General features: G+C 57.0%; 1 pseudogene; it reads left to right on the top strand.

The window, feature by feature from the left end:
- Window positions 1-21,537: 21,537 nt before the first annotated feature.
- Window positions 21,538-21,629, top strand: LOC138380593 (small nucleolar RNA U13; annotated as a pseudogene).
- Window positions 21,630-21,941: the final 312 nt, after the last annotated feature.

The following is a 21,941-nucleotide window of genomic DNA, read 5'->3' as shown; positions in this document are numbered from 1 at the left end:
ATATGCTACTGGCAGGATCAACCAGGTAAGGAGAGCGCGGTGAGCCGAGGAGCGCGCCACCCCCCACCCCACAGGGAGAGGGGGACGTTCTCGCCAGCGTCTTTGGGGGGCCGGGCGTTACCGGAGCCGCGAGAGCTGGGGCCACCGGGAGCGGAGCGGGGCCGCGAGGGCGGGGGCCGCCGGGAGCGGAGCGGAGCGCGGGGCAGGACGGGGTCGGGGGGGCCGCGCAGAGACGGACCCCGCCACGACGCCACGGCCCGCCCCCGCCGTGGCGGACCACCCGAGCACCCAAGAGCCCGGCCGCGAAGGGAGGAAGGGCGCCCCACACGCGCACGCGCGGCGGACGTGGAGCCGTGGGGGCAGGGCGACGGCCCCCCGCGGCGACAAGGACCCCCCCCCACGGGAGGGGAGGGCGCGCGGGCACGGAGAGACGGGCCCGGGGACCACACCCCGCGGCCAGTCAAGCATCGTGACCGTAGCGGCCCGCGCCCGGACAACCCCGAACGAGGCTCGGACCGGGCCGAAGCCCGTCCGGGCCCCGCCCCGGAGCGTACGGGCGCGGCGGGTAACGGCACGACGGATGGCCGGGGGAGAGAGACCGCGGGACCCGCGCGCTCCTGCACGCGAACCCACCGACCGGGGGAGACGGCCACCGCGGGGGACGACGGCGCCCCACACGCCATCGACACGCAACGCCACCGCGGGCAAGCGGGCGGGCGGCGGCGGACCACGGGAGAGGCCGCTACGGACACACGGGGGGGAGAGCGATGCAGCACCGGGGGCACGGACGCCCTCCCGGCTACGAAAGCCAGACGGGAGAGGACGAGATGGCTCAAGGCGGCGGCGAGCGGGGTGGGGGCCGCCGGGCGCGGCATAAGGCGACGACGGGGGAAGGGGCCGACGGGCACCAGGAGGCCCGAGGGGAGGGATGTAGCAAGCCTCAGACGGCAGCCCACCGGCCAGGACACGCACGGGATCTCACCGCCAGTGGCCTCCGCGCACAAGGGCGGTCCCGCGGCACCTGGGACGACCGGCTGCGCCTTCGGCGAGCTCCCCAAACCCCCCGCGCACCTCGCAGGGCCCGGACCCCGATCGCCATCGCGGTCGCGTGTAGCTCCGGAAAAACGCTCTTCTTGCACGCACGCGCGACCGGCCGCCCCCCAACGCCGTCCGGCCCGCCACGCGGAGGCCCGCCGACCGTTCAACCGAGGCACGTCGCCGGGGGGGTGGGGGGCGCCGTCCAGGGCCTTGGCGGCCAGGGCGACGCCCCCTCCCCGCGGCGAGGTCAGGTTCGGGCAGCGCAGTCGGGCGAACGCTCGTCGCGGGGCGGTCGGCAGCCGTGAGGAAGAGAGAAGGAGCACCCTTTCGAACAGGGATGAGACCCCGCGAGGGCGAGGCACGAGAGCCCGTGGGGAGGCGAGACCTGCGCCGCGACCGGGCCACTGGGGAAACAACGCCACGGGATCCCACCGCCCCAAACCCGAGAGCGGTCCCGCAACGCGCCCGTGACGCCAGCCGGCCAAAGCCTTCGGCACCCCTCGACCCTCCCAACGGGGCCACGGCCTCACCACCGGGGCGTCCCAGAGCGACGCCGGCCTTCGGCCCTCGGCCCGCACGCCACCGCGCCTAATCCCATTCTCGTCCGCTTCCCAATCCTGTCTCGCTCCGGGGAGCACCGTGCACCGGTGGAACGACCCCCTCGTTGGCCGGGCGGTCCCCCCAGCCGCAATCCACAGGCGCCAGCACGGGAGCGCCCATCCATCCGCGGCCTGGCACGGGACCGGGTGGAGGGCCGCACGCTCACAGGGGATGGGGAGGGGGCGCGAGACGGGCCGCACCACCACCCCCTTCCCCCAGCGCACACCGGGGCGACCCGCGGCCGGGGCACGCAGCGCACACACGCGGGCGCCCTTCACAGCTGGAACGCCGGCCCGGCCCGGCGTGACCCTCCCCCAGAGTTCAGGGGGGAGGCGCGGACCACGTTAGGCGAAGAGTGGCACTCGGCCCCCACCGCGGGGGCCGGCGGACCGCTCCCCCCCACGGCAGGGGAGGAGGGAACTCTGCCCACGCACAACTGGCAGCCGCAGGGGCGGCGGCTGACGACGCGCAGAGAGGCGGCGGGCTGGGGGATCCGACAAACCCCAGAAGAGGACACGCCTCCACGATCGCTAGAGAAGACGCTTTCTCGCCGAAGGTGGATCGCCCCCGACCCCCGGTCGCCCCCGTAAGGGCCCTGGGCGGAGGCGTTCAGGCACGCCCCGGGGGAGGTGTGGGGGGGGTCTGCGGCATGGGGCAAAACACGCACGGTTGGCGACTCCTGAGCGTTCGCGGTCGGGGCCCCTGGTCCAAAAGCCCCCTCACTTCGAGGGGAACACTCCCCCGTCGGTATGGGAGAGGGGTCACCGAGGCAGACCAGGCCGGTGGCAGAGGCCCCCCACGGGGCCGGCCGGCACCACGTCGCCGGCCCAGCCCCACCACGATCGCCCACACGACCGTGCAACCACCCCCCCCTCGGGCAGGGTGGGAAGAGCACAAGCCGTGCGCTCGCCTTTCGAAGTCCGCCACGCACACATCGTGGGGACGCCGAGACAACGCCCCCCGCCCGCCCACGCAGCGCAGGAGGATGCCTCTAGGCTTGCCCGCCTCGACCCCCCCAACCCCAAGCACGCTGCTCGAGGGTGTACCCAACGCAGCAGACGCTGCAGCGGCGACCAGAGGGGGACGCCGGGAACGAGGACGACAACCACCGCTCGGTTTCGGGCACCTTGGAGAACAACCCGGTGCGCTCCGGGGGCACCACAAAAGGGCCACACAGACCCAGCAGCCGCGCGCCAAACGGGGCGCGCGACCGGGCGGGCGGCACGGCCCCGCACCCGTCCGTCGCGGGCAGGGGGGACCCCGGCCAGGCAACAGCCACACAGGGCGAGCGAGGGCTGCCCGCTGCGTCAAGAGGACTCACGACCCCCCGCCAACGCCACGAGGCCGAGGGCGGGGCGACCGCGGTCGGGCCGGATAGTCTCGCACCCGCGCCTCCCACGCACCGCCCACAGGCGGGGAAGGAGAGGTGAGGTGCCCGCGGGCAGAACGAGAAGAGCGGCCACCATTCACCATGAATGGACCGTCCCTCGCCTGGCACGCGGCTCAAGGCCCGGGAGAGCGCGACGTCACCACATCGATCAGGCCCCGAGGACGGGGAGGGTTGGGGGAGGTCAGTCAGACCGGCGAGGACAGCGATCGGAGGAGCCCGCTTCAGCCTCGCCAGCCCCGCCTCCCAAGCACAACCCAAAGACGAGGACCGCCTGACACGCAACGGCACAGAGCCAGCGGGGTAAGGGGGAAGGTTGCCGCAAACCTCCCCCCCTCCCCCGGGTGCCGTCTCTCGAGGGGACAAGAGACCAACGCGAGAGGCGGGCACCACCGTCGGGACACTCCGACGCCCTAGAGCCGGCGCGCGGGCCCAGGCGGTCAGCTCAAAGGGAACAGGGCAGGGCGCTGGATCCCCAGGAACCCAGAACCCTGTCCGCGTGCGGAGGCCCAACCCCTCCAGCGACAGTCGCCGAAGGACAGCGTGTCAGTACTAACCTGCAGGCGGAAGATGACGATATGAGGTGATCAAAAACACCGCGCAGGAAGACGGGGACCGAGCCACTTGAACACGCCTGCCCCCACGACACTCGACACGGCCACCTGTCCCCAGCAGGTCCCCAGCGCCAGCAGACAAGGGGCACTCAGGGACATCTGGTCGGCCCCCGTGGCGTAGAGGGCCAGGGAGGCCCTCACCGTCCACGCGCGCCACCCAGGGCCCAGCACGGGGACTTGTGGAGGAGAAAACATCGGGACGGGACCGCCACGGCCCACGAGCGGCCGCGGGCCGACAGGGGTCGCCCTCGCCGGCCACCCAGGGCCACCCAGGGCCCGGTCCCCGGCCCCAGCACGGGGACTTGTGGAGGAGAAAACATCGGGACGGGACCGCCGCGGCCCACGAGCGCCCGCGGGCCCACAGGGGTCGCCCTCGCCGGCCACCCGCGCCACCCAGGGCCCGGTCCCCGGCCCCAGCACGGGGACTTGTGGAGGAGAAAACATCGGGACGGGACCGCCGCGGCCCACGAGCGCCCGCGGGCCGACAGGGGTCGCCCTCGCCGGCCACCCAGGGCCACCCAGGGCCCGGTCCCCGGCCCCAGCACGGGGACTTGTGGAGGAGAAAACATCGGGACGGGACCGCCGCGGCCCACGAGCGCCCGCGGGCCCACAGGGGTCGCCCTCGCCGGCCACCCGCGCCACCCAGGGCCACCCAGGGCCCGGTCCCCGGCCCCAGCACGGGGACTTGTGGAGGAGAAAACATCGGGACGGGACCGCCGCGGCCCACGAGCGCCCGCGGGCCGACAGGGGTCGCCCTCGCCGGCCACCCGCGCCACCCAGGGCCCGGTCCGCGCCCCCAGAGTAGGACTCGGAGGAAGCCACGGACGACTGGGTGCCACTCACAGGGCTGTCCCTGCCTCCCGAGCGGGAACCAGGGAAAATGGGTAGGAAAGGCGAGGCCGAGGGAGAGGGACACGCATGCACGGGACGGCGGCCGGTCGCCGGACACCCTCCTCTCCCGTCCGCGTGTGCCGTCTCCTTCCTGTCCCCGCGGGGTGGGTCGGGTCTCCAAAGCGGCCACAGCGTGCTGGTCGACCTGCCCGGGCAGCCCCGCAAGCCGCCTGGCTGGCTGAGCCTGGAAGCGCGGCGACAACGTCCTCCCGCCACACAGCCCTGCAGGCCCAAGCTCTGCCTCCCAGATGTCCCAGCCGGCGTCCCGGCACGAACCAGATGGCCCCGCGAAGGCTGCTTGCTTCCCGGAACTCAGCCTCGCTCGCATCGGGGACTGTCCCCTGCTTTGCCTGCTGCACCGAAGATTCAGAGGACAAGAGACTTGTAGAAAAGCGGCCGCCAGGTGGAGCCCGACCACAACCGGCGCCAGCCACCAGAGGTCTGCTGCAAAACACGGGGCAACCCTCTGGAGCCCATCATTTCAGAGTCCAGAAGGTCCCCCGGGGGCATCAAACACAGTCCCCCTACTCCCCACGGAAGCCATCGAAAAATGACGGGTCAGTCTAGGGCCACGCCACCCTGAACGCGCCCAATCTCGTCTGATCTTGGAAGCTAAGCAGGCCCCGGCCTGGCTAGCACTGGGATCAAAGAAAGGATGGGTCGGCCCGACCACCGACATCGTCCACCAAACCCGTCTCTGCACAGACCACAACATAGCCGAGAGACAGACAGGCAGAAACAGAAAGAGAGAAAGGGAGAGAAAGGAAAAGAACAGAAAGAAAAGAGACGGAGAAACAGAGAGAGAAAGTCAGAAAGAAGAAAACAGTAAATAAGAAAAGACAGGAAGAGGGCACGGGGAAGAAAGAAAAAGGAAGGGAGGAAGGAGATAGGAAACACAGAAAGACAGAAGGAAAGAAGAAATAAGGAAAGAAAAGACAGGCAGAAAGAAAGAGAATGAGAAAAAGGAAGGAAGGATGGAAGCAGAAAGAAAGAAGAAAGAAAGAAAGACAGACAGAGACAGAAGGAGGGAAAGAAAGAAAAGAAAAAGAAAGGAAGTTAAGAGAGAAAAAGAAAGAGCACGGAAAGATGGAAAGAGAAAAAGATAGAGAGAAGGAAGGAGAGAGACAGTATAGAAAGAGACAGAAAGGAAGAAGGAAGGAGAGAGAAAGGAGAGAATGAGAAAGAAAGAAGGTAGGAAAGTAGAAAGGGGGAAGAAAGATGGAAAAAACAGAGATAGAAACACAGGATAACAGGAGAAAGGAAGAGAGGAAAGAAATACGGAAGGAAGGAAGGCAGGCAGGCAGGAAGGAAGACAGGAAGACTGAAAGAAGGAAAGAACAAAGAAGTAAAGAAAAGGCAGAAGGAGGAAGAGAAAGAAAGAAAGGGGGGGGGGAGAGATGATAGGATGAGAAAACCTTTCTGTCGTGGAATCATAAAACCCCTTCCTATCTTAGGATCATGAAACCCAGGGTGGAACTATGATACACTTCACATTCTCAGAGCACGCCGGCTGGTGAAACAAAGAAAGAAGTCAGGGACAGAGAGAACACATTCACGGGGCCTGGCCGGGGGCCAGGGTGGGGCGGCCCGAGGCTGTCGCCAGAGCCATCTCTGTGGCAGGACGTCGCAACACGCCTACCGGATTTTCCCATAACGCTCGCCCGCCGCCAGGTGACCCCCGTCATCCACCGATCCAAGTGTCAGCCTGGAAAGGACGGGCTCCCTCGTGGGGGAGGGAGCGTGGGGGCGGGAGTGGGTACACACTGGGTCGCAGGCCTCCTCCCGGCCCCTCTCGGACCACGTCTCTCAGCCCTCGGGCACACTCCCCACCACTAGTCGACCAGAGAGCCCCCGGGGGCGGGGGGCCGGAGGGGGGCGTCCACGGCAGGGAGAGAGGACAGGGACCCATCGGCCCGTGCTAGATGCCACGGGTGGAGGCAGGACCTGCTGAAGACACACGAACAGTACGGAGAGGTTCAGAGCGGGGCCTAGGCGCAGCCACTCACGATGATCTCACAGTTGGACTATCTGTCACGGTGGACCGAAGCGCATGAAGTGGGCGCTCCCGGAAACGGCGTGTGTGTGTGTGTGTGTGTGTGTGTGTGCGCGCGCGCGCGCGCGCGCGCGTGTGCCTGTGTGTGGGAGGGAGAGAGAGAGAGAGAGAGAGAGAGAGAGATGGGAGAAGACGGTCGGTACATTCACTCACTCCTGTACCCGGGCCAGTCGTTTCTCCCGAAGGACAGAAATCCATAAAACACCCACGTCTAAAGAGTGTTTACACAGAGCTAACCCTAGGTCGAATCAGTCTGGAGTCGAGTGCGGGGAATCCTATGGTCCCAAACTGGGACTCCAGTCCCGGCCCCATAGCAAAAGGGGGTCATTTCTCAGAAAACGCACGCACACAGAATCGGGTAACGTTTATACAATTTTATACCGTGGTAGTGACTTCCTTCCCCGCCCCCGTGTTCTTAGGATCGGTCTCACTACATAGTACTTTTTTTTTTTTTTTCTGAGCTTTATTTTATTTTATTTTATTTTACTGTCATTTCGTTAGAGATGATGGGGAGGGGTGGCGGGGGAGCAGGGCATAGTTCACTCACTGGAAGCCTCAAACTCCTGGGCTCCAGCGATCCTCCTTCCTCAGCCTCCCAAATCGCTGGGGCTACAGGCGTGTGCCACCATGCCCGGCTAATTTTTTTCTATTTTTGGTAGAGACGGGGGTCTTGCTTTTGCCGAGGCAGGTCTCGAACTCCTGACCTCAAGCGGTCGGTCCTCCTCCCCGCCTTGGCCTAGGATTACAGGCGTGAGTCACCAAGCCTGGCCTGGATCGGTTTTTAATAGGTAAGGTCTACGAGACATCCCAGTCCAAACATCGATTCGGTGGGTCTCTACAGGACTCCGGGCGGAGATCCGATCTGGGGTTTACAACGTGGAGAATTAAGGCCTGGCTAGCAAAGAGCCCAGTGACTGAAGAGGGACGATGCTCGTCAGTCGTACAGAGCCTGAAAAGATGCAACACGGGGAAACGTTTCCAGGTTCCTCTCAGAAGAGGATGTCAGATGAGATGCCGAAACGAAAAGAATGGGTTCAAGCCAAAAGGAAAAATAGATAAATAAGTCAATAAATAAAACTACGGGAGACAGCCAGGAGACACTGTTTCCTCAGAAATGGCTAGGAAGCCTCCCAGGATAACCTGGATAGCAGCATATGTTCCTCCTCCTCCTCCGGCTCCCTCTCTTGTGTTCGTGTTTGTTTTCTGTAAACGCCAAGATGGGGCAGGGGTGGGGGACACCACGCCGGGTGGGCGAGCAGATCACCCTTCCCACCACAGGAGGGAGCACACACACACACACACACCCACCCACCCACCCCAGGTCATCACTCTGTAGTTCCGCGTGAGTGAGGTGAGGCCCGGAACGGTGCTAGTAGCTTTCCAAGTGGTCAAAAAGAATGCACAATAACTGGACCGAGGCCTGTCTGGACGCTGTAAAGGCCCACTTGAAAACTTATGCTTGCTCGCTAGGTGACCGATGTCCGCTTGACCTATGTCTGTAATTGGAAATACGTACCTTGCGGAGATAAAACAAAGCAATTAACTTGTAACTAAGTGTTTAAACTTTCCAGCTGCCTGTCGTAAAATTGATTGTGCTTGCTTAACGCCTGAAAGAATGTTCCTTAATTGGAGCTATCTGTTTCTGTAAACCTGCTCGCTTAAAGACTGTAACCGAAACGAAACGGGGCCCGAGGCTGGTCCCGGACCACACAGCTGCGGAGTAGGTGGTATAGTGTTGTTTCAACCGCCGTGCCTAAAGTCACGGAGCTCTAGCTTAGGATAGTCTGAAACCTTCCTGCTTTTTTCGGCTCGGGGCCATTCTCTGTACCTGTACCCTAACAGGGCAGGGGGTGGTCGCTGGCCAGCTAATGTGGACTCATGACTTGGCTCAATTCGGTCTCTAGGTTGTCCTGTCTCGCACTCCGTACTATAACAGATGCCACACCGGTTCAACCCAGCTCTGAAGGAAAGAAATGCCGAGCGTTCCACTAGCCGGAGGAAGGCAAAACGCACCTCTGCCTTCCTCTGAGGGCACGTCTGAGTGAACGGGTCGTTCTCCCTGCCCGTCACCCCAAGCCCCTCATCCCGGACCCCACCACACCCGGCCTTGACCTCCTCGGCCCTGCCCACCAGGCCCCATCATGGCCTCTGGAGCCTGGGCTCTCTCTCTCTCCAGGCACTGGCACTGCCCCCCGCCCCCACCCCGGGACCTGAGATCCAGGGCCTCTGTCTCCCAGGCCTCCCAGCTGTCTTGACTTGCGGACTCAGTGCCTGCTCTGCCAGAGAGACCTCTTGCTGCGGGGTGGCTCTCAGTGGCTGCATCTCAGCGGTCTAACGTGTCCCCCACCATCCACGTGGCCGCCGGCGTCAGGCTTCGGTGCCGTAGTGCCACCCTGCCTCCCTTCCGGGGGAATCCCACGCTGCCTCAGGCCCATTATGACCTGGAAGAGGCTGCACCTGTGGGGTCTGCCCATTTCCACTACCCCCCCCCCACACACGTCACCCCCCGGTCCCCCCATAGGGGTTAGGAAGAAGGCAACACTTTCTGGTACAAGGGTTGAACTGAAGGGGCGAGTGAGTGGCCACCTGGCAGGGGCATCGCAACAGATGGCTGAAGAAGTCAGCCGCCGAGTGCAGAAATGTCACGGAACTTGGGGTGCCACTGCCTTGCTGAGATAGGGCCAGGGCAGGCTTTAAAAGGCTAAAATTCTGCCTGCCTTTGGTACGTTAATACAGAACCCATGGTCCTTTCTAATTTTTGATTCCCGGAGAGGCAGGAAGTATTCCAAATGGCCACGCCATGGCTTTTCTAAATTGCCCACAAGGCCTTCTCCGACCCAGCGGGTCAGGGGTTTGCTTTGGTGTTACATCGTGGTAAAAGAGACATCCCACAGCAGTGACCATGTCCATCGACTCCGTCGGCGCTCTCAGGCTCGTAGTCCCACTTTTCAGACAAGCCTGGATGGCCACTCCGTGTCACTCTTTGCCAAATGCCAGCCACTCTCCTCCCCGCCCCGCATCCCCCATTTGGCCACCACAACTCTTCATCCCCAGGCGCCCTCCGGTAAAGTGTGCTCCTGTCTGTACACCTACTCCGTTGGGGGCGGGGGGGGGGGGCCGGAAGTTGGCACAAGAGGTGGCTGGTGGCCGGAGCAGGCCCGCCACCTTGAGTGTGTGGAACAGCGCTGAGGATTTCCTAAGGGAAGAAAGAGGGTGGGGAGAGCGAGAGAGCATCTCCTCCTCGTGAACCTCACAGATGATTGAGGACAAACAGGCCTGCACGGGGAGGGGGGGGGCAGGGAGGGTGCCGAGTCTGCACCAGAGAAAATGGCTTTGTGGGGGGGTGGGAGGGGAAGAGGGCAGAAAGATTTTCTGTCTTTTTAAAACTTCCCCCAGGCTTTTGGGAACTTGCAGCCCGGCCTGCATCCCTGAGGCACGTTAACTCTTTGGTTATAACTCCAGGTGGCCCCCAGGGTGGGCGGCCCACAGAGTTCAAGGGATTTCTTCTCAGCAGAGACGGGACCTTTAGAACAGCTAACTGCAGTAATTGCCTGAAGCTGAGAACCAACCCTCCCTCCTTTAAAACCTCTGTATTTCTGCCTAGGCCTATGTTCACGAAATTTGGGGGTTTGAGACTGAGAAGCTCTACCCTATTTATTTCCTCCTTTGTCAGCAAAGTAGACTCTCTGTTTTCTTACTCCTCATACCGCTTGTCCTCGTTATTCGGCCTCGTGGACAAGCAGCTGAGCTTTCGGTCACAAGTCCACACCCCAGGGTGGAGGGGTCCAATCCACCCCTGTCCAGACCTGGGCCCTTCCTGCCTCCCTCTCGAGACGATCTGTTTGGCAGCCCAGCCGCCTTGGACTGGGCCACAAGGAGGACACAAAGTAAAGACCCAGCCCCCCCGCCCCCCCCCCCCACACACACACACGGCAGTGGCGGTGGGTGGCAGTTCTCCAAGGGTTTGGGGCTTTTCCTGAGGCAGGAGACGGAGGGGACTGATTTCTTTAGAGCTCCGTCCCCTCCCCCATGCGCTGTGCCGCCTGGAAGCGGCAGCTCGCGGGGCGGGGTCGGGGCTGAAAGCGGCTCCGCCCGAGAGAAGCCCGAGGCGGCTACGTGCAAGCGCGCATGCGCAGTCAGCTCGCGGGGCGGGGTCGCGGCTGAAAGCGGCTCCGCCCGAGAGAAGCCCGAGGCGGCTACGTGCGAGCGCGCATGCGCAGTCAGCGCAGTGAGTGGAGGAGGGGTGGAAAACGGCGGAAGGGCTCCGCCGGGGGCCCGGCCATCTGTGCGGCCGGGCTAGGGGTTTGCCTCTTGGGCCGGGAGCTCGTACCCCGCCCCCAGCCCGCAGGCAATCCCGAGGGGCAGAAGCACGACTTGCTGGGCACCTCCTCGGGCGAAGCGGTCGCGGTGGCTGGGTTACGTGGGGCCCAGACGAGTCTCTGGTTCTGGGAGCGGCACCTCCCCCACGCGCCTCTCCTCTTGGGCCTTCACCCCTCCCCCCCCCCCCCCCCCGCTCCGGCCCCAGGGGATGGGAGGAGTGGGGGGCAGGGAGACGACCTCAGGGAGGAGCCAGACCAACTGAATGAAAGCTTTTCATGAACTCGTGTGTCTTTGCCAGGGAAACACCATTTCTGGAGTCTATGAACTAAAATAAAATCTTAAGCCGCCCCCCGCCCGCCACCGCCAGCTGACCCGTCCCGTGGTTGGCCCAGGGAACCCTAGAAAAACCCTTAAACCTGAGCTGCTGCCCCGCAAGGACAGGGGAAGTCAGACACCCCTCCCTGATGGAGTCAGATTTTATAACAATGAGATACTGAATGTCCGACGGGCCTAAGGCCAGGCAAGACAAAGCTTAACGCATATCTAGCAGGCCAACCGTTTACTGAACTACAGGGCACTTGAGTTTTGGGTAAACTGTCCAGTGGCTTGTCTGTGATTAGCAGACCTCCTTACCTTAACTGAAAACATGATGCAAAGCCTTTAGGCAGAGGTTCATTTATGTCATCAATTGCAAATCAAAGAATCTTTAAACCCAGCTGTAAACCTGTAAACACCGCACCCTCCCTCCCCCGCCCCCCCCCAACTGCCAGATGTCCTGCCTTTTCAGCCCAGACCAATGTACCCCTTCCATGTTTTGATTTGTGATTTTACATGTAATTCCTGTCTCCCTAAAATGTATGAAGCCAAACTGTAACCCACCCCACCACAATGGGTCCGCTTGCTCAAGGCTTCTTGGGCGTAGCTCTCTGGGCCATGATCACGGCCGTTGGGCTCAGAATAAAACTCTTTAAATTATTTTGCAGTGATTTGGGGTTCTTTTCCATGGACGAGTCAATCGTGTTCACATTATTTTAGCCTTGGGAGCTTTTTCTTTTCTATTATGTCTGATCCTGATCGCTAGCCAGGTATTCATTCATATTTTTGGTTGGTGGTGGTGCTCAAGCTCGTCTTTGTACATCCCAGATTGGCGTAAGCCACCGTGAATATGTTTTACACCTTCCAAGAGCTAGCGCTTATTGCCGTATCATAACCAGGGCTCGCAGCAATTTTTCTTTTTTTTTTTTTAAAGCTGCTTCCACTTTCCACCTAGGTATACATACGAGTATCCCCTTTAAATGAATGCTTGCATCGAGGAACCAGGAAGTGGTTTTTGTTGTTGTTGCTGTTGTTGTTTTCCCCCAGTCATTTATCTGCTCCTCAACCCTCATTATTTATCACACACACACACACACACCCCCACCCCATCTCTGTAGAAAAGCTCACGGAGATTGTTCATCCACCGCGTGCTTTCTGTTGACAGTATCTGAGACGATAAGGAGCACCATGCATTCTGTTCTAAGAGAAAAATTGCATATATCAGTATGATTATATTTTACTTCTTGTGTGAATTTAGTGGATCTCATAAAAGCTGATCTTGATTTTCACAGCAGAGAAAAGTGGGCTTCTGTTTTGGTTTTGTTTTTGTTTTTCTGGAGGGGTGGTGTCTTCACATAAGTGATCATCTTTACAAGTATGCTATATGCGAGAAATTTCAGAAAGCTGCAAAGAGTGACTTGTTGACAATGCTTGCATTGAATGATGTATCTGAATCTGTGAATCGAAGGGGTCAGCATCTGACCAGAAAGCACTGTTAGAAGAAGAGGGGTTTCGGGTCTTTTCCTAAATTGTATCTGCCTAAGGCGGAAAATATTTCTGTTTCCCTATGACATGGTATTTTCCTCACAAGCAGTGTTAATGGCTCCATATGTCTCTAGACTGGCTGCAGAGCAGAGACTCCATGGTCTCCACTACTTGACTCTGTCTGTCCAAGAATGGCCTCCACAGCTCTCCTCTGTGAGATATCCACTCTCAGAGGTGGCACGGTATGGTGGGTAGGGGGATATGCTGGATTTTGAAAACTCAGAGTTTGAACTCCAGTGCTTTATTTCTTAGCAACATGAACTTTGTCAGATCACATCACCCTGCTGAAGCCCAGTCACCTAAAGGGTAGAAAATGCAATGGATAGATTGACGCTTCTCTTCTCTTCTCCTCTCTTCTTTCTCTCTTTCTTTCTTTCCTTGTGTCTTCCTGTCTCTGTCTCTCTCTCTCTCTCTCTCTCTCTCTCTCTTTCTTTTTGTCTTTTTCTTTTTTTTCTTTTGACGGGCCCTCACTCTGTTTCCCAGACTAAAGTGCAGTAGCATCATCATAGATCACTGCAACTTCAAACTCTTGGCCTCAAGCGATCCTTTCCCCCTAGGCTTCCCAAAGTGCTAGGATGCAGTTTTATTTTTATCTGTGACACCATGGGAGGAAATATCTTTTAGGGTCATAGGGTCAGAAATTTAGATCTCTTCTTTGAACTCATGGTAGCGGCTAACTGGGATTTTCAGTGTGTAAACGTAAGCCACTTGTAATTTCACCAGTACTCCCGTTACTTGTCATCTATTCAGGAGGTGAACTCTTCTTCCCCTACCATCTACTGTTCAAACGCGTTGGCCACAAGGATAATTTGAATATCAGATTCAGAGCACAAATAATTAAGGTCCTGTAGCGTTAATAAGTAAAAGGGGCCACACACAAACCTGTGGAAGTCTGTGTCCCTTCCAGTTTTTTTGTTTGTTTGTTTGTTTTTGGGTCCCCCCCCCCCCCCCGAGACTGAGTCTCACTCTGTTGCCCGGGCTAGAGTGAGTGCCGTGGCGTCAGCCTAGCTCACAGCAACCTCAAACTCCTGGGCTCAGTCGATCCTCCTGCCTCAGGCTCCCCAGGAGCTGGGACCACAGGCATGTGCCACCATGCCCGGCTAATTTTTTTCTATATATTTTTAGTTGTCTGGACAATTTCTTTCTATATTTTTAGTAGAGACGGGGGCGGGGGGTCTCACTCTCGCTCGGGCTGGTCTCGAACTCCTGACTTTGAGCGATCCTCCCGCCTCGGCCTCCCAGAGTGCTAAGTTTACAGGCCTGAGCCAACGCATCCGGCCTGTGTCCATTCTTTAATGTTGTGTGTTGCTCAGTTATGAAAAGGCAAGGGAACATAAAATCCGAGTTTTAGGGATGACTTATAGGCTCAGTATTCTTTTTTTTTTTTTTTTTTTTTGCCTCCTCTAAGCCTATGTGAATATCAAGGAGGGTAAAAAATTCAGTGTTCTCAGTTCAGTGCCCAACCAACCTCTGTTTCCAGAGTAAAAATTGAGCATCCTATTACACCTTTATTTCCCTTTGGTATGCTAAGGCCCAACTCGGCAGAGAGGTCACTGTTTATTCTCTTGGCTAAGATCACATGTGCCATAGTCTGTCTGCTTTGTCTCCTTTAGGGGTAATCATCCAATCTTACCCGGGCCCCTCACATCCTCGTGACAATAGGCCTCCTTGGTTTACTGAAATAGAAAAGACCGGCTCATCAGCAATGTTTGATCGGTTGCTTCAGAAACAAATGTTGTTCTGCTTTCTTTACTATGTTTTTTTTTTTTTTTTCCTTCTTTCTTCCGTCAGACCCAATCCGATATAGGTGGGAGAGAAGGTAACCGGAGCCTCTTGAAAAACCGAAGTGAACCAAAGCGAGCTCACAGATTCAGATAGAAATCAGGAGGAAGAAAAATTGAGAGATAACATGGATTTTCTGTCTAGCGGGTGTTCTCACACTTCAATTTTACCAGAAGCGTTAGGTAGGATGACGATGACGATAATTGTGACAAACACTATTCTCATTGGACAGATAAGGAGGCAGGCTCAGAGTGACGAGTAACCTGGGCCTAAATAGATCGCTAAGAAGCATCATAGTGTGTTCCTTGGTTACGCTGTTTTGTGAAGCTCAAAAAGTTTGGGGTGCGCGTGCGCGTGCGTCCATGTGCGTACGCAATCATAGGTGTTCTAGTAAAACGGATATGAGGTAGGATTTCCCATACCTTCAATGATTTCATGTCCTGCAGGAACATAATGTTCCGGGATCAGGTTTTTATTCTGCCTTCTGTGCCACATGCTCAACATGCCTGTGACTTTACAGCCGAGACTTGCTCAGGGGGAGCCCATTCTCATCTTCTGGGAGGTTCTGCTAATCTTTAAAAGACAAGGACATAGGAAGATGATCCTATAACAACGACTGTGACCACGATTAAAGGCTTACTGTTTACCACGCGTGCTTCTGTGGGCTTTGCCTGCATTTGCTTTTTCACTCTGCACAATATCCCTGTGGGGTAGGCACCATGATTTCTGCATTTGCAGATGAAGAGGCTGAGGCTCAAGAGGATGTATGACTCGCCAAGTTACCAAACACGGAGTGTCGTCCAGGTAGCCAGTCCAGGCCCCCCGGCTCTGCAGCCACTCTGCAATGCTGATTCTGAGCCTGACCGTTTCATCACTGGTGGCTCCCTGAGAACCTTGACTCGGCCCCCTTCCTCAGTTCACTTGGGAAACATATTCATGTGTGTGTATTTCTCTCCTTCCCTCTCCCACCCCCCCCCCCCGTTTTAGTTTTTATTATTTTGAAAAGTGCATAGAACGATAAAAACTTTAAAAGTAGGAAAAAGCTTACGGAACACATAAGGACACAGAGAAAGAAAATATCTGTGTACAACAGTGCAACGCATTTGTGTTTTAAGTCGTGGTGTTGCAAAAGAGTCCAAAAGTTTAAAAGAAAGAAAAACAAACAAACAAACAAAAAAAAAAAAGCCAAACCACCATGGAAAAGTTTATGAAGTGAAAACACTTACAGTAAGCTAAGGTTAATGTATTATTGAAGAAAGAAATTTCTAAAGGTAAATGTCGTGTGGCCTAAGTGTCCAGGGTTTATGAAAACCTACAGTAAGTAATGTCCTAGGCCTTCACATTCACTCACCACTCACCGCCAACTCACAGACTCACCCAGAGCAACCTCCCGCCCGCCCTGCAAGCTCCATTCACCGTAAGTGCCCTGGCCAGGTGTCCCACTGCACAGAAACCTATTAGACTGCATTTCTTCCCATTACTATCAGTAGTTGTACATTTCTTAGGACTGTAGGCCTACGATACACCTCCAGGCATAGTTAGGGGTTGGGAAGAGGAGGGAAGAGGCCATTCTTCATTTATTTTTTTTTTTTTTTTTGTTGAGACAGAGTCTCACTTTGTTGCCCAGGCTAGAGTGAGTGCCGTGGCGTAGCTCACAGCAACCTCAAACTCCTGGGCTTAAGCGATCCTACTGCCTCAGCCTCCCGAGTAGCTGGGACTACAGGCATGCGCCACTATGCCCGGCTAATTTTTCTATATAGATTTTTAGGTGTCCATATAATGTCTTTCTATTTTTAGTAGAGACGGGGTCTCGCTCAGGCTGGTCTCGAACTCCTGACCTTGAGCAATCCACCCGCCTCGGCCTCCCAGAGTGCTAGGATTACAGGCGTGAGCCACCGCGCCCGGCCCATTCTTCATTTATTAATTGGGTAGCATGGGGGCAGGGGAGGCAGTTTCCTCCTTCTCCCCCTCTTGTTTTTCTTTATTCCTCTCCCAGTTCCCCCTTCCATCGTCTCGATGGATTTGGATGAGACGTAGACATTTTCTACGTCAGGCCTTAATCATACCGAGGGAGCAGGAGAAAAGTAAGCCGCCTACCATGACACGATGGAATGGAAGTTTGTCAGCCATTGACTGCTGTGGCATTCCGACATTTAGTGTCTTCAGGACATTCTATATTTCTGCTATCCCACTAGAATATATCTCCTCGATCACTACTGTGTGGCCACATCCCAGCTGTTTCGTGAGCCACCCTCAATGTTCGTGACGATGTAGTGTGGGGACTCCCTCCGTCTGGTGCCTTAAACTCGCACATTTGGGGTTTTGTATCAGGATAGCAAAGCGATCACCTTTAAATAACCTGGCTGGCCATGGTGGCTCATGCCCGTGATCCCCGCAACTTGGGAGGCAGAGACGGGAGCGTGACTTGAGCCCAGCAGCTGGAGACCAGCCTGGGTAACACGATGAGACCTCATCTCTACCAACAAAAAAAAAAAAAAGAAAAATTATGGCGGGTGTGGCAGCATTTGCCTATAGTCCCAGCTACTCAGAAGGCTGAGGCAGAGAGGATCACTTAAGCCCTGGATTTGGAGCTTGCTGTGAGCTACAATCAGGCCAAGGCGGCCTGGGAGAGGACAGAGTGAAAGAAATCCTGTCTCAAAAAAAAAAAAAAGAAAAGAAAAGAAAAGAAAAGAAAGAAAACAAGACCGATAACACAACACAACTTAGAAGACTTGGTGTTACCGAAAGCTCGGCCACTTGCCCACGAGGCCGAATAACGAGGACAAGCTGTTTGAGGAGGAAGGAAAGAGAGAGTCTATTTTGCCGGTAAAGGAGAAAATAGGGTAGACCTTCCCATCTCAAGCCTCCGAATTTCCCCGAACATAGGGCTAGGCAGAAATACAGAGCTTTTAATGAGGGGGGGAGGGGTTCTCAGCTTTAGCGTTGATTGTGGTTAATTATTTCAATCGTCCAGGCTCTGCCAAAAACAAAGCCTGTGAACTCTGCCGGCCGCCCACCTGGGGGGGGGGGGGCGGGGCAGGGGACCACTTGGGAGTTTTAAGAAAAGATTTAACCTGCCTTGGGGACATAGGCCAGACTACAAGCTCCCAAAAGTGGTGGTGGTGGTGGTGGTGGTGGTGGGGAGCGTAAAACGACAGAACGTCTTTCTGTCCTTTATTGGTTTCTCCTTTTTCCCCCCTAGGTGCCAAAAGACCTGAGACTGATGCCGAAAAGAAATAGGTACAGGCGCCCACGTGCACACACAAAGATATACGATCGAATACATCGTGTTGACAGTCGGGGAAACTGGAAGATGATGGGGAAGTATCACGAGCAACTTTGTATTTCTTCCAGGACAGGAAAATGGACACGAAGAGAAAAATTCATCGTTCTCGGCGTAGGATAAAAAGCCACATCTTGTTACTTAATATAATTCATTCTGTGATTTAAGTTTTTATACGATATGATATTCGATAAGCCTAAAACACAAGATAAAAGAGAAACAAACAAAAGGGAAAAAATAAAAATAAAAAAGACGACGGGCAGAGGCCTACGGTCCCGGGAGGAGGCAGAGAGCGGGAGGAGGGGCGCCTCCCGCAGACAACAGGGCGGGTGGGCGGAGACCCGCTAGAGGCTAGGGCTGCCCCGGGCGGGCCCAGAGCTGCGGGCCCGGGAAGAAGAGGGTGGGACCGTCCGGACCGTGCTCTCCTCCCCGCCCTCCACACCTCCCGGGAGTCAGCTCTTAAACTCCCAACGTCACCTGACTTTCCGGATCCCGAGGTCTGATCAAAGTGGCCGCTAGGTGACACCCAGCAACCGCTGCCGGTGTCATCCTGAAAAGAACGGACCCTATGACTGACGGGGGTGGGGCGCACAGTGGGTGGCCCGGCCAGCTCCCCTTCCTCCTCGGAGCGGATCGGATCATCTGGAACTTTATCCAGAGAGGAGAGAGTGCCCCTGGGTGTGTGCTAGAAGCCGGAGGGTTGGGGCAGGGACCTACCCAAGAGAGAAGTAGAGTACAGGGAGTTTCAGAGTTGACCCACTCACCATCTCGCCCTGGTCAATACAAGAGTGGCAATATCTGTCACCGTGGAATGAACACTTGGTACCGAAGACCTTTGTCTATGCTGGCCCCCGTATGCCTAGGGGGGGGCATGTGGCCAGAATCTGACATCCTAAACGTCTTCGTAGAAAGAATTTGGGGGTGGGGGTGGGGGAGAGAGACAGAAAAAGAAAAGAGAGGGGGAAAGAAATGGCTGCCACAAAACTATCAGAACAGAGAAGCGACCGATAGGGCCTATCTGGTTAAGTTCTTTCCCTACCCAGAGAACGACTTGACGTAGCTGACGTCACTGCAGTCAGGCCACGTTCCGGTGGACACAGAGAGTCAGGGATAGAATTTCACGCTCGGCACTGTCTCTCGGGACAGCGGGAAGGTGGAGGGTGGCTGAGGGTTCTATGCTCCTTTATCACACACCGTCAGGTAGGTCAGGTAAAATTGAGGACAGATTTCCAGTGTTTCGAGAAAGGAAGAGCACTCGTGCAGGCCATCTATCTGTACGTGGGAGAGTGTCCCCGAAAAGTGGCTTTCAGTGCCGGGATGTGCCTAGGCCAAGAAGGTACACGATCCTGAGTGAGAATGGTCCGTCCCATCGAGTCAGTCGGTAGGAGGCCACCGGGTCGAGACGGAACTGCCCCCCCACCCGCCCCCGCCCCCGCCCCCGCCCCCGCCCCCGCCCCCCAGAGCAGACAGACTCAGAATGGAGTCACTCGGTGCCAGTGCCCTGCCCGGGTGCCCCATCATTCAACCGAACTGGGAAACAGGTGGGCTTTCCGACCCTCGGGAGGGAGCTTCACCGGCGGGCGGACAGATCAGAAGGGGCCCGGCTCCCTTGAGCGGGCAGGCTGGGGACGGTCGGTGGGGTCTCTTGACAGGAGGCACCACGGAACCCTTGAGGCAATGTCGGGGGCACCTATGTTGCGGTCCAAAGCTAGCGTCTGAGAAGTCGTCCCGAAAGCATGATGGCGTCAACAAGTCCCCTCCGTTCAAGAAACGAGATTCATTTCTAGAGGAGGGCCACCCCCGCGGGAGGACCGTAGGCTTCCTGTGGACATTCTCTTCAAAAGGCAATTCACTCAGCGGAGTGAAAATCGGAAAAATCGCTGTCCTCTGACGCAGCTGCAGAGAAAAGATGGCACCAAAATCAATGAAACACACACACACACACAAACACACCTCCTCCCATCTGAACGAGCACTCCGGACGGTCACATAGGGAGAGCGACGGGCAGTCTTCCCCCCCCTGTGGTTTTCTACCTTTCGTTGCGGTTTTTTCCCTCAGTGGATAGAGGAGGAGACACAGGGGGCTCAGCCGGCATGCGAGTGGGTTTATCATCCTCTGTGAGTATCAACACGCGACACCACCTAAGTGAAGGAACACACCGGTGTTTCATGTGATGTGGCTCAATGCCTGGCAGATACGAGCCTTTGCAGGCCTCCTCGTGATCGACAGGACGTCGCCTTGGACACGGACACATCTTGTCCCTCCCTCCCGAGGCGATAGGCGGTTCCGTACCTCCTCGGGGCCAGGGCACAGTCTGCCTAGGCACCTACAACACGTGTGGCAACAGCCTCGATGGCTCTGCCATGAGAACGAACTCCCGTGGCACGGGGGTGGGGTGGGGGGGGGGTCGGGTGCTGAAGAATTCAGCTGAGTGAAGGAATGCCACGGGATTCAGAGTGCCATCGGTGGGCTGAGAGGCGAGCAGGGCGGGCTTTGAAAGGGTAACATTCTCCCTGCCTTCCGTCTGGCTGTGAATACAGAACGTACACGCCAGGCGGGGTGGCTCACGCCTGTAATCCTAGCACTCTGGGAGGTAGAGGCGGGTGGATCGCTCAAGGTCGGGAGTTCGAGACCAGCCTGAGCAAGAGCGAGACCCCCATCTCTACTAAAAATAGAAAGAAACTATATATCTAAAAATATATACAGAAACAGTATCTAAAAATATATACAGAAAAATATTAGCCGGGCACGGTGGCGCATGCCTGTAGTCCCAGGTACTCGGGAGGCTGGGGCAGTAGGATCGCTTGAGCCCAGGAGTTTGAGGTTGCTGTGAGCTAGGCTGACGCCACGGCACTCTAGTCTGGGCAACAGAGTGAGACTCTGTTTCAAAAAAAAAAAAAAAAAAATATATATATATATATACACACACACACACACACACACACACACACGTATATCCAATTAGCTGGGCATGCTGGCACATGCCTGTAATCCCAGCTACTCGGGAGGCTGAGGCAGTCTGATCGCTTGAGCCCAGGAGTTTGAGATTGCTGTGAGCTAGGCTGACGCCATGGCACTCTAGCCAGGGCAACAGAACGAGAGACTCTGTCAGAAAGAAAAGAAGAGCGAGAGCGAGAGAGCGAGAGAAAGAAAGAAAGGAAGGGAGAGAAAGGAAAGAGAAGGAAGGGGGGGGGAGAGAGAGAGAGAGAGAGAGAGAGAGAGAGAGAGAGAGAGAGGAGAAAACTATTAAAAAATTCGGGACCAGATCCATCGGTCGGTACTCAGAAGCGTGACGATCGGGTGTTCCCGAGCACGTGTGAGATGTGTCTTCTCCCTGACGCCGCGTTTCCTCCACACACACATCACCCATCTGCCGTGGAAAAAAAGCAACAAAAAGAGAGAAAGAGATTAAGAAGGGAAAATGGAAACAGGGCAAAAGAGGAAGAAAGAAAGAAATTTCGAAAAAAAGAGACCAAAGTCACAGCGAGAAGGAAGAATACTGAGCCCAGAGCGACACCTAGTGACCACACCGTCACAAGCACCCTAGGGCCCCAATTCGCCAGAGACATCTGGTGGACCCCAGGGCAACATGTGGTCGACCCGGGGCCATGGCGTCTGCAGCCGATTCCCAGGCGGGCACACGAGCCCGGGGAAACTCATTCTCAGCGCGGGGAGGAGGGGAGGGGAAATAATAGCAAAGTCACACCAGATCCCTTTCTAGTTCATAAACGTGTTGATTGCGTGTTCACGCGCACGTGTGAGAAGGGCCTCCTGGTGTGTCGGCACGTCACCCGCGTGACGTGAAACCATGAATCCGGGGGGGGGGGGGGAGCGGAAAGGCGGGCAGGAAAAGGCAAAGAGAGAATAGATAAAATGAAAGGACCAAAAAGAAAGTCACACAGCAGGGTAGGGGAGTGAGAGCAAGTCGAGAGACTGCAGACAGAAACTCCGAGAGGAGAGGAATGCTCCGGAGCGCCCCCTCGCCCCGCGCGAGAAGAATACCGATCGCAGGGTGATCCCTAGGGGCAGCGAGGCCAGAGAGACCAAATCCGTCCCGAAGCCTCCCTGTCAGGATGACAACCACAGACCAGACATCTGGTCAACCACCCAAGG

The sequence above is a fragment of the Eulemur rufifrons genome, unplaced genomic scaffold (genome assembly GCF_041146395.1).
Source record: "Eulemur rufifrons isolate Redbay unplaced genomic scaffold, OSU_ERuf_1 scaffold_563, whole genome shotgun sequence".
NCBI classification, from domain to species: domain Eukaryota; kingdom Metazoa; phylum Chordata; class Mammalia; order Primates; family Lemuridae; genus Eulemur; species Eulemur rufifrons.
This window is presented reverse-complemented; position numbering and strand designations above follow the sequence as displayed.